Raw genomic sequence first — 11,971 nt, 5'->3', positions numbered from 1 at the left:
ATCTCACTCGCCTCGCTGACCGTATCCTTTGATTATTTTGCTCAGCTTTCGGGTTAGCGTAGCTCGTCGGCTTACGTCGTGGCCCTGGGTCCCGTGGAAGCAGCTGTCGTTGGAGACGTCTATGTCCTCGTCGTAGTTATTAGGCTCGTCTTGCGTGATTTATCACGCAAGCTCGGAGGTTGTGGTGGTATGATTCGAGTCGTGCAGGTATTTGAAGGTAGTGGACAACAATTATAATTATATAATGATATATTCTCCAATAAATCCTTGATTATATATGTATATGTAGATATGGATAATGTTCCTTTATGGTATACTCTTACGCTTATCCGCTCGACGAAATGGGTAGTCGTTTACGACTCCCGAGGAATCAGGCTGGGCTGATGTGATACTGGATGGCTGGACGGGTCTCAGGCAGGATTACCTAGCACTGAGGTTACCGGTATGCAGACTAGGGCGGACTGGCGCCAACTGACTCTGGGTGGTAAGGAATGAGCTGGGTTTTATAGTGGTTGAGGACAAAGGAAATCATTCTAGAAGGTTCTGGCTGATGTAAGAGGATGTTATGGCTAGGTGTCGATAAGGATATTCTGATTAGTTTTACTTGAAGGATGTTTGTAAGACGAGATGTAGGAGTTGTCGTGAGAGGATGTTATGGTCTGTTGTTGATAAGGATATCATGATTAATTTATCTTGAAGGATGTTTGTAAGGCGAGATGTAGGAGTTGTCGTGAGAGGGTGTTATGGTCTGTTGTCGATAAGGATATCATGATTAATTTGGTTAGAGGATATTTATGAGTTGGATTATCGGGAGGATGTTTATGGGATTGAGTTCGAGGAAAGGACTTATCTTGTGGGAAAGGAATGTCGAGCGGTTCCTACGCTACTTGCTTCCTTATCTCTATGTGATTAACTATGGCGTGAATAATATCTTACGGCTAAGGTTACATACATGTCTTACACTCTATGGTTACATTCATATCTTATATTCTATGGCTACATACGTGTCTTATATTCTATGGTTACATTCATGTCTTATATTCTATGGCTACATACATGTCTTATGTTCTATGTCAACGTCGGAGGCCCGACGTCACACCTCCCCCCCTAGGAAAAGTCAATTTTTATGGAGGAAAAATTGGCTTCCCTGGTATTTCTCGCATTCGCAAAGTTTGTTGGGGCTTTTGGGGACTTCACTTGAGTTTGTATGTCTCTATTAAGGAGGGGTAGAGGGGAGCACTCGTCACTTATTTTTGCACTGGGAGTTTGGTACGACGATAGCTTCTTCTGGCCGTATATTTGGGGGTGCCATCTCTGCCAGTTGCTGATCCTGGATGTTCGGGCAATTGGGGTGGCTGTTGTTTGCTGCTGGTTTTCCACGGCCAACAAATTCGTCCAATGTCTATTCCCTGCATGCGCCGGCCTGGCTTCTTACTGGGTTGTTTGTCCATAGTCTTCCCTGGTGGTGGGAAGAAGTGGTCCCTCCGGAAACAGACTTCTTCATGGCCACTAACCTGGCAGTAGCTGCAGAAAGGTTCTCTATGTGTCTCGTTGTTGACCTCGCTCACCGGTTCGAGGTTTGACATGCGGCGGATGCTTAGTAGAGATAGCCAAGGAGTGGTTATTCGAAACGGGCTCGGTGGCTGGTCCCTGGGGTGTATTTTGGCTCGGTTCTGGGTTTCCATGAGGGTTATTCCCTCGATGAATGATGTCATTTCCTCATCCTGGGTCCAGCTTGGTTCGTTGCGGTCGTCAAATTCGTCTGCCACGTTGAATAGTTCCCAGAGGCTGAATGCGTTCGGCTTGGTCCATCCCGGAGGTGTGTATTCGTCCCAAAGCCAGTCTAGCCTCTCTCTGTTGTATTTTCTTTCTTCCCGGGTATTCCTAATGCACTGGGTGCATTGAAGGTAGAATCCTTTTGGAATAAGTGCCCTGGCTAGCAGACATTGCTGTTCCGAGTGGCTCCAATTTGCCCGCTTCGGGAAGGTAGGCTGCAGTACACTGTATTTCCCCATTGTCGGTATCGTCACAAATAAGAGTATGAGAAGCGTCGCTACGTTACGCACGTACTGTCTGGTACTCGAGTGTCGAGGTTCTGTTCCGCTCGCGTTTATATTGCCAGATTTTGTTGTGGGTTTAAGTGGGGGTGTCTCGACTAAGGGTGTTTTGTTTATGACATGGACTCCCATCGTGGTGGCCCCTTCAAACAGTCTTACGCCATCCGTCCTCACTGCTCTCATCTTTCCGTTCACACTTATCTTAATAATGTCGCTTGTTAACACTTCGACAACCTTGTAGGGGCCGACGTGTTTCCTTTCGCGTCCCGGTGTGTTTACAATTACTACGCGATCGCCTACTTTAAAACCGGGTGTGCGTGCCTGATTGTTTCGATATTGACGAGCTTTTGCTCGTGCCCTTGTCAAGTTTTCCCGCGCGTCTACTACTGCCTGGGAGATTTTTGCGTCTAAGTCTTTTAGAAATTCGTCGTATGTTCTATCTGTGGTCATTATTTGGGTTTCGCATGCCGCCGGGGCCCGAGCAGGCCTTCCAAAAACCAACTCATGCGGAGAGTATTGGGTTTCTTCCTGAACATTAGTATTGAAGCCGAACATTGCTAGGTTCAGCCATTCGTCCCAGTTTTCTTTTTGCAAGTATGGTTTCAAATATTCCGTTAGCAACAGGTGCGATCGCTCGACAGGTCCGTTCCCTTGAGGGAGGAAAATAGTGGTTTGAAAATGGGCTACCTTGAATCTCCTTGCGACCGCTTTTACCAGCGCGTTTGTAAAATTTGTGCTTTGATCGGTAAGGATTGCTTTGGGTGCCCCGAATCGACAAATGAAATTATTCACGAACGCGTCGGCTGTTTCGGCTGCTGATGTTTCCCGGAGAGGGATAGCAAGTGAATACTTCGTGAGTAGGTCTTGAATAATTAGGATGTATCTGTTCCCTATATCTGTGCAAGGGAGAGGACCAATGGTATCAAAGGAGACTTTGTCGAAGGCTTTACCTGCCGTGTCCGTTAGTGTTAGTGTCTGTCGGTTTCCCCTTCGCGTTAATTTTCGCAGCTGACAACTTGCACATGTGTTCAATAACGTCCGTATGTCGTTTCTTAGCGTCGGCCAGTAGTATTTCCCTTTTATTTCGCGGTACGTTTCTTCGAATCCCCTGTGTTGTCTGGAGGACGAAACGTGACTCTCGGTTAATAGCTCTTGTCGCCTATCCTGCGCGGGTATACGGATCTCGTGCGAGCATGCAAATATCGTCGTTCCTGTTCCGTCAAATAAATTTGCGATTACTTGTGCCGTATAGGTCCAAGGGACTACTGCAAACCTCGTGCGCGATATACTGATAGAAGATAATTTTAATTCGTTTGAAACGTTACTCAGTGATTGCATGCAAGCTAGAACGCCGTCAGGAGACGGTTCCTGTGTCGCTTTTAATGTGACGGGTAATAGGATGATGTTACCCGCGGCTCTCCTGACAACACGGGGGATCGTGCATTCCAGATCGTTGGGTATCTGAAGTTTGTTCTCATTTATCAGGTCTATACCTCCTTGATCCAGTGGGTGCTGGTCTACCGTAACGAATACTGCTAAGTTATCCCGTCTCGTAATCAACCTATCCCGGATGTTTACTATTGTCGGCGTTGCCTGTCGAGTACGATTATCGTCATCGTCGTTGTCGCTCGGGTCGGGTGTATCGGTGTCTCTTTCATCGGTCTCGCTATCTACAGTCGGTGCAGGTGGTCGAAATGACGTCTGTTCCCCCATGTCAGGTGTTGGCGGGTCGGAGTGGATGGGAAGGACTGGTGCAGGGTTTCGCGATAATGCATCGGCGTTAACATTATACTTCCCTGCTTTGTATACCACCTTATAATCATATTCGTCCAGCTTTAACCGCCAACGAAGGAGTCTCGAGGTGGGATCCTTTACCGACGTCATCCAGACCAATGGTCTATGGTCGGTGATAAGGTCGAATTTCCTCCCATACACGTAAGGCCTGAAATGCCGAACCGCGTGGACGATGGCTAGACACTCCTTCTCGATAGTGGAGTAATTTAGTTCTGCCCCTTGCAATAATCGGGATGTGTAGGCTATCGGTCGATCCTGACCGATCTCGCCCTGGCTCAGAATTGCCCCGATTGCGTGTCCGGACGCGTCTGTCGTTATGTGAAACGATTGGCTGAAATCCGGGTATCGAAGTATCGGTTCCGTAGACAATGCCTCCTTTAGGGCATTAAATGCCTGTACCTGCTCAGGTCCCCAGGCGAATTTGCTGGTTTTCTTTAGTAAGATCGTGAGGGGCCGTGCGATTCGCGAAAACCCGTCAATAAATCGGCGATAATACCCGGCGAGACCCAAAAACTCCCTTACATTTTTGACCGACGTAGGCGCGGGAAAATCTCGAACCGCCCTTACTTTTTCTTGGCACGGTTTAACTCCGTCTTTGCCTATGACATGCCCTAAGTACGCGACTTCGCGGCGCAAGAAGTTACACTTTGTAGGTTCTAGTTTTAGGTTAGCTTGTCTGAGGCGCTTTGCTAATTTGTTAAATTTATCCCGGTGCTCCTGTAGCGAGCTAGCGTAGTTTACAATGTCATCCACGTAGACGAATAGTTCGGACCCCTGCAATCCCGTGAGCACCACGTTCATAAGCCTCTGAAACGTTGCCGGTGCATTCTTTAACCCAAAGGGCATGCGTGCAAACTCATAATGGCCGAAGGGAGTCGAGAAAGCCGTTTTCTCGGCGTCTTCTTTGGCCATTCCCACCTGATGAAACCCGCTCTTACAATCAAACACGCTAAAGTACTTGGCGCTTCCCAGTTGGTCCAAAATTTCTACGATGTTAGGGATTGGGTGCGCGTCTGCCACGGATTTCTCATTTAACGCTCTGAAATCGATAACCATTCTCCACCTCTTGTTTCCCTGAGCATCGGGTTTCTTGGGGACCACCCACAAGGGCGAATTATATGGGGATGTCGACGGTCGTACAATATCACTCTCTAACAGTTCGCGCATCTGTTTATCGATTTCTTGCTTGTGAATGGGGGGGTACCTGTACTGCTTCACGTGCACCGGAACGTTGTCGGTGGTTGGGATTTTGTGTTCCAGAACATGCGTTTTTCCCAGATATTCGCCCGGGAGATGGAAGATGTCGTGATGCTCGCAGATCAATTTCCTAACGTGCTCTTTTTCCTCCGTATTCAGATGTGCCAAGTCGATCAGCTCTAAAACTTTATTTGCGCGGTCGTGATCGGGTAGATGTTGGGACACAACCGTGTTTACATTCGCATGTGGTTCCCCAAACGACGGAATCTGCGAGATCTCCTCAACATCTTCCACCTGTACAAAAGGTTCCTCCAATTCTACGTCCTTGTCGGAGAAGTTGGCGATTCTTACGATAGCCCTGCCTTGTCTTATTTTAACTAGCGCATCTCCTAATAGCACGTCCGGCGCCAATTCCCTTCGGGCGACGTAGCCCGTGTCGGGCCCTATCGCGCGTATTTTTACGTTCATGATAGTACGAGCCTTTATCTTAATGGGGTTTCCGGTATCGAACGGTATTACTACGTCCTTCCGACGGACACATTGGTCCCGCATCGAAATCTCCGCGTCCGTCAGGAACGGGTTCCCGAGTATTCCCTGCGTTGGTATCGGGAAGCAATTTTGCACAACGTAAAATTTGAATTTTTCACCGAACAATGTGACATTCGTTGCCCCTATAGTGAGCACGGCCTGAGCTGAAATGCCCGATATTGACATACGGTCGTCCAAATTTATGACCATTTCGGGTCTTAATGCTCCTATTTTGATCAAATTTGGCTCCGCGCCCGTATCAATCATGAGGGCTGATTTGGCCTTGAGTTCTGGCGCAGTGACGCTTATCTGCGGAATCATTACTCCCCGTCCGTTGTTATAATTAATTCGGGCTGTTCTAGCGTTACTGTGTGTATTGCTTTCGCGCTTGGGCCCTCCCGTCTCCTGGTCGCCACGGGCGGGAGGGCTTGCTCGTTTCCCGAATTTCGCATTTGTTCGTTGTATCGACGCTTTCTGCATTCGTGCAGATCGTGACCCGGAATGTTGCAGTATCGGCAGAATCTATCGGGCAGTGGCGGATCTCTCCTATCATCTCCGCGGGGGTATCGCGTGAATCCCCGATTCGCCTGGTAGTTCCGCGGCGGAACGGGCGACGTTGGTTTCCACGAGTCGCGACGCGGCGGACTGCTAAAACGGCGTTCGCGCCATTCCGAGTTTTGATCATGTCTTCCGAAATCAACGCGACGCGGAGATTCGTTTCTTCTAAAGTCTCTACTCGATCGCCAGTCGGGAGTTCCGTCACGCTGTTCGAAATTCACGCGGCGCACTTCGGTACGGCCCTGTCTCGACTTTTCTAACTCTAGTCTCTTGAACACCGAGATGGCTTCTCGAAATACGCATTTTAGAGGTTCGGCCGCGACCACTTTCACTTCCAAGCGCATGGGTGACATCAACCCATCAATAAAGCAGCTTTTCGCGAAATTGTTGATTTCATCGATATTAGGCGCGCCTCGGTCCCAATCGAGGATCGCATCACGCAAGTCTTTTACCCGGGTTATAAAATCTAGAACGTGCTCACCGTTCTTCATGTAGATACTGGCTAATTCGCCGCGGTAGTAGTCGACGGTGCGTTGTGGTCCGAAGATGTCCTTTAGGGTGTTGCACAGCTCAGCGACGGTGTAGATCTCTTCGTCCTCCACAGCGGCAGCGGCGTGCCCACTCAAGTGTCCAATAATGAATTTAACCAGTGTTCCCTCGGCGTGAGCGGGAATTAACTGCCTGGCTCTTTTACACGCCCGTGTAAATGTTAATAAAGTCGGTGAGGAACCATTGAAAACGGGCACCATTTTTACCGCTTCGTTAAGGGTATAACTGACGGATTCACTGGCAATGGCAACACTTGGCACCTCCATCTCCGTGGGTAGTTCTTCGGGAATGTCACTTTTCCTCGGTATCGCCCCTTGGCTCTTTTCGGCTTTCCGGATTTTTGCTAGCACTGCCTCGTTCCGCAGGCGAGCTTCCTCCAGTTCTCGTCTCTCGCTGTCAAGCATTCGGGCTTCCTCTCGAAGGCGCCTCTCCTTCTCGATTTGTTGCTTTTGCACCATGGCCATTTCGTCCTCACTCATTATTTCCGTCTGCCTCGAACGGAGTTCCATCGGCGTCGTCTTCTGCGTCCCAGCCGGTTGCTATGGCATGTTGACGGCAGAATTCGTCTACCGAGGGCGGACACGACCACTCGTTCTCGCGGAACGCCCGGAAAAAGTCCACCAATACTTTGTCTGGCACTTCCCTGTGGTTATACACTTTTATGGCACTTCTTGTGTCCAAAATGTCGTAGCTGAATAACGGCACTTCGCGTGACGACGTCCCAGTGTCCGATTCGCTATCCAAGGTCACAATTTCTGGTCCAAACACTTGTAGAAACTTCTCTTCGAGGAGCTTGAGCTTCCTCGCCTTTACTCGCCGGCCCGCGCGGCAGCCACGCTTCCTTTTCCCCTATTTTCAAACGGTGATTACTAAAATTTATTACTTACGAAAGAAAAGTACAATTCCTGTACTCAGTCTCAATGACTTACCGGCATGCTGTTCGCTCGCGTATTCCGCAGCATTCGTGGACGCGCAAAAATCGGTTTACCAACAGCGATCGTCGGCTCGTAATTGAGCTATTCACTATACTGTGCGCGAAGAATTCGCAGTCTCTTTCGATACTGTGGCAACACCTTCGCTTTTACGAGCAAGTGTGACACAAATATCTACGGAAAACTAGCGAATCTTGTAGACAGAATGCCCTAAGCCTCTTCCAGGCAAGAGGTAGTACAGCTCTGAAGCGCACGTACCGCTTGCAAGGTCAAGAACGTTAGAGATCTGCTCTTGTCGAAAAACTCTGTAGCGCGAACTCGACGTCTTCACTGAAGCAAGGAGCGTGACTGAATGAGCGCGTTACTGCGGCGGCAGTGGATGCGTCACCCGCGCTGGCGTGAGACCCGGCGCGTCGTGGGAACGGGCGCGCTAAGGAATGCGGCGCGCTTATCTCCCGCTCGGTACGGTCGAGCGTCCGGCCGGTGTCGTCTTACGTCTGGCGCGCTCCTTATCTCGAGACCTCCTTGTCCGCTTTGTTCTTTCACACGCTTCGTAATCTTGACTCGCTGAATGTCACGTAGGCAGCTATCTCTCCACGGTGCTGAGTCAATCCCACCGCTGTCACCAATTTGTTACGGCCAGGGGTGTTCAGTGAAGTAACGTACGGTTTCACTCGCCTCGCTGACTATAACTTCTAATTATTTCGCTCAGCTTTCGGGTTAGCGTAGCTCGCCGGCTTACGTCGTGGCCCTGGGTCCCGTGGAAACAGCTGTCGTTGAAGTATCTCTATGTCCTCGTCGTGGCTATCAAGCTCGTCTTGTGTGATTTATCACGCAAGTTCGGAGGTTGCAATAGTATAATTCACGTCGTGCAGGTGGTATGGATTGAAGACAACAGTATAGTTATACAGGGTGTTCGGCTACTGGTGGGCATAATTTTAGGGGGTGGTAGCTGGGGTGATTCTGAACAACTTTTTCCTTTACCAAAATGCTGGTTAAAGCTTAGTTTTTGAATCATTCATGAAAAACACTGACCAATCAGAGCGCGAGAATAGCGCGCGCTCAGATGCGAGAGCAACGGGTGCAAGCGTGACGATTGACCCTGGTCGTGAACAAACAAGGCGCGCGATATCGGTAACATAGTTACCATCATCGGTAATACGTCAGCCGGTAAGTAGTTATAAAATTCACAACTATTAATAAGTATAAATTTATTAACGAAACTAATTGTACGGATTAAGCGAAAATAAAGGTAAAGATCAAGCGCAGTTTCTTTAGGTAATTCAAAAAAATGATTATTTGTTTAACGACATAAAATGAAAGAATACTCGGACGCTTACCTCATGAGTGAATTTACGATGCGAGAATTCCTCATTAATTTTGAAGTACATCGTCGTATGACAAGAAACCTATTTACTCGCTAAAATCCACAAGAGCATATCGATACCCGCTCTATGGGATTGTCAAGTAAAAAGGGTGACTGTCATATTTGATGTTTTCCGTATAATAATAGTACAATTTTCGGAACCCACACTAAACAAACACACAATCACACAAGCACCACGATTGTCCAGTCCTTAGTATCGAAACGTTAAAAATATCCACCTTTTTTCCACATCAATTCGTTTACGAAAGTTCCTCACCATGTACACATGACACATTATGCGCGATGAGTAATTCAAAGAAAAGAATCAGTTATTGCAAGATGTATTATTGCGATCGCACAACACGTATCGATAATATTAAATTTACTATAATGTTTGAAATGTGCACCATAACTCTTCTAAGCGCACCCGTTCGATTATCGACAAGCAACTGACGTTTTGTGCAGAATTTTAGAAACAAAGAACTTGCATTGGTATTGTCTTCCCACTATACCCCCCACCCCCCTCAGGCTGATCATGTTACATTTCTCGACGAGCGAGCTTCTTAGGTTATTGTGGAATCTTTTTCCCGTTGAGAGGGGGTCACTGTTTCGCTTTTCTTTTGTTGATGTTTGTTCGTTCTGAGACTATTGTAAAACGTTCGGTCAAAATACGCATCTGTGCATATTCGTTAAAAGTAATTCGTGTCGTAAAGATAAATTTTTCGACGCATAAAAATAAATAAAGTAAATTTAATATTGTCGGTAATACGTGTTGTGCGATCGCAATAATACATCTTGCAATAACTGATTCTTTTCTTTGAATTACTCATCGCGCATAATGTGTCATGTGTACTTACATGGTGAGGAACTTTCGTAAACGAATTGATGTGGAAAAAAGGTGGATATTTTTAACGTTTCGATACTAAGGACTGGACAATCGTGGTGCTTGTGTGATTGTGTGTTTGTTTAGTGTGGGTTCCGAAAATTGTACTATTATTATACGGAAAACATCAAATATGACAGTCACCCTTTTTACTTGACAATCCCATAGAGCGGGTATCGATATGCTCTTGTGGATTTTAGCGAGTAAATAGGTTTCTTGTCATACGACGATGTACTTCAAAATTAATGAGGAATTCTCGCATCGTAAATTCACTCATGAGGTAAGCGTCCGAGTATTCTTTCATTTTATGTCGTTAAACAAATAATCATTTTTTTGAATTACCTAAAGAAACTGCGCTTGATCTTTACCTTTATTTTCGCTTAATCCGTACAATTAGTTTCGTTAATAAATTTATACTTATTAATAGTTGTGAATTTTATAACTACTTACCGGCTGACGTATTACCGATGATGGTAACTATGTTACCGATATCGCGCGCCTTGTTTGTTCACGACCAGGGTCAATCGTCACGCTTGCACCCGTTGCTCTCGCATCTGAGCGCGCGCTATTCTCGCGCTCTGATTGGTCAGTGTTTTTCATGAATAATTCAAAAACTAAGCTTTAACCAGCATTTTGGTAAAGGAAAAAGTTGTTCAGAATCACCCCAGCTACCACCCCCTAAAATTATGCCCACCAGTAGCCGAACACCCTGTATAACTGTATATTCTCCAATGATAAATCCTCAAGTGTATATAAGTAGATATGTGTATTGATCCTTTATAATATATTCTTATGCTTACTCGCTCGACGAAATGGGTAGTCGTTTACGACTCCCTAGGAATGAGGCTGGGCTGATGTGATACTGGATGACTGGACGGGCCTCAGGCAGGATTACCTAGCACTGAGGTTACCGGTATGCAGACTAGGGCGGACTGGCGCCAACTGACTCTGGGTGGTAAGGAATGAGCTGGGTTTTATAGTGGTTGAGGACAAAGGAAATCATTCTAGAAGGTTCTGGCTGATGTAAGAGGATGTTATGGCTAGGTGTCGATAAGGATACTCTAGAAGGTTCTGGCTGATGTAAGAGGATGTTATGGCTGGGTGTCGATAAGGATATTCTGATTAGTTTATCTTGAAGGATGTTTGTAAGACGAGATGTAGGAGTTGTCGTGAGAGGATGTTATGGTCTGTTGTCGATAAGGGTATCATGATTAATTTGGTTAGAGGATGTTTATGAGTTGGATTATCGGGAGGATGTTTATGAGATTGAGTTCGAGGAAGGGACTTATCTTGTGGGAAAGGAATGTCGAGCGGTTCCTACGCTACTTGCTTACATATTGTTCCCTATCTCTATATGATTAACTATGATTAAACATGGCGTGAATAATATCTTACGGCTAAGATTACATACAGGTCTTATACTCTATGGTTACATGCGTATCTTATGTTCAAATCTTATGTTCTATGGTTACGTACTCGTATATTCATATCTTAATATATTCATATTAAGCGTTCTAATAATACGTTATTCTATTGGTTTTAATCGTTCTTAGTATAGGTTGTCAGTCATCGTTTCACCGAACCGACTATGCCGGACGGACTTGGTCGTGCTCGGACGGCCCACCCAACCGACTATGCGGAACGAATAATTTTAGATAATTTCGTTAATAATGAATCCGAACGTGCCAAAATGGTATAAATGTTCTAGTAATACGTTATTCTATAGGTTTTAATCATTTTTAATATAGGTTCTCAGTCATCGTTTCACCGAACCGACTATGCCGAACGAAAAATTTTAGATAATTTCGTTAATTATGAATCCGAACGTGCCAAAATGGTATAAATGTTCTAGTAATACGTTACTCTATAGGTTTTAATCGTTTTTAATATAGGTTGTCAGTAATCGTTTCACCGAACCGACTATGCCTGAAGGACTTGGTCCCGGTCGGACGGTCCACCGAACCGACTATGCGGAATGAAAAATTTTCGATAATTTCGTTAATTATGTATCCGAACGTGCCAAAATGGTATAAATGTTCTAGTGATACGTTATTCTATAGGTTTTAATCGTTTTTTATATAGGTTGTCAGTCATCGTTTCACCGAAC

The sequence above is a fragment of the Megachile rotundata genome, unplaced genomic scaffold, assembly GCF_050947335.1.
Source record: "Megachile rotundata isolate GNS110a unplaced genomic scaffold, iyMegRotu1 scaffold0132, whole genome shotgun sequence".
NCBI classification, from domain to species: domain Eukaryota; kingdom Metazoa; phylum Arthropoda; class Insecta; order Hymenoptera; family Megachilidae; genus Megachile; species Megachile rotundata.
The sequence above is the reverse complement of the archived record's forward strand: the minus strand, read 5'-3'. Positions refer to the sequence as shown.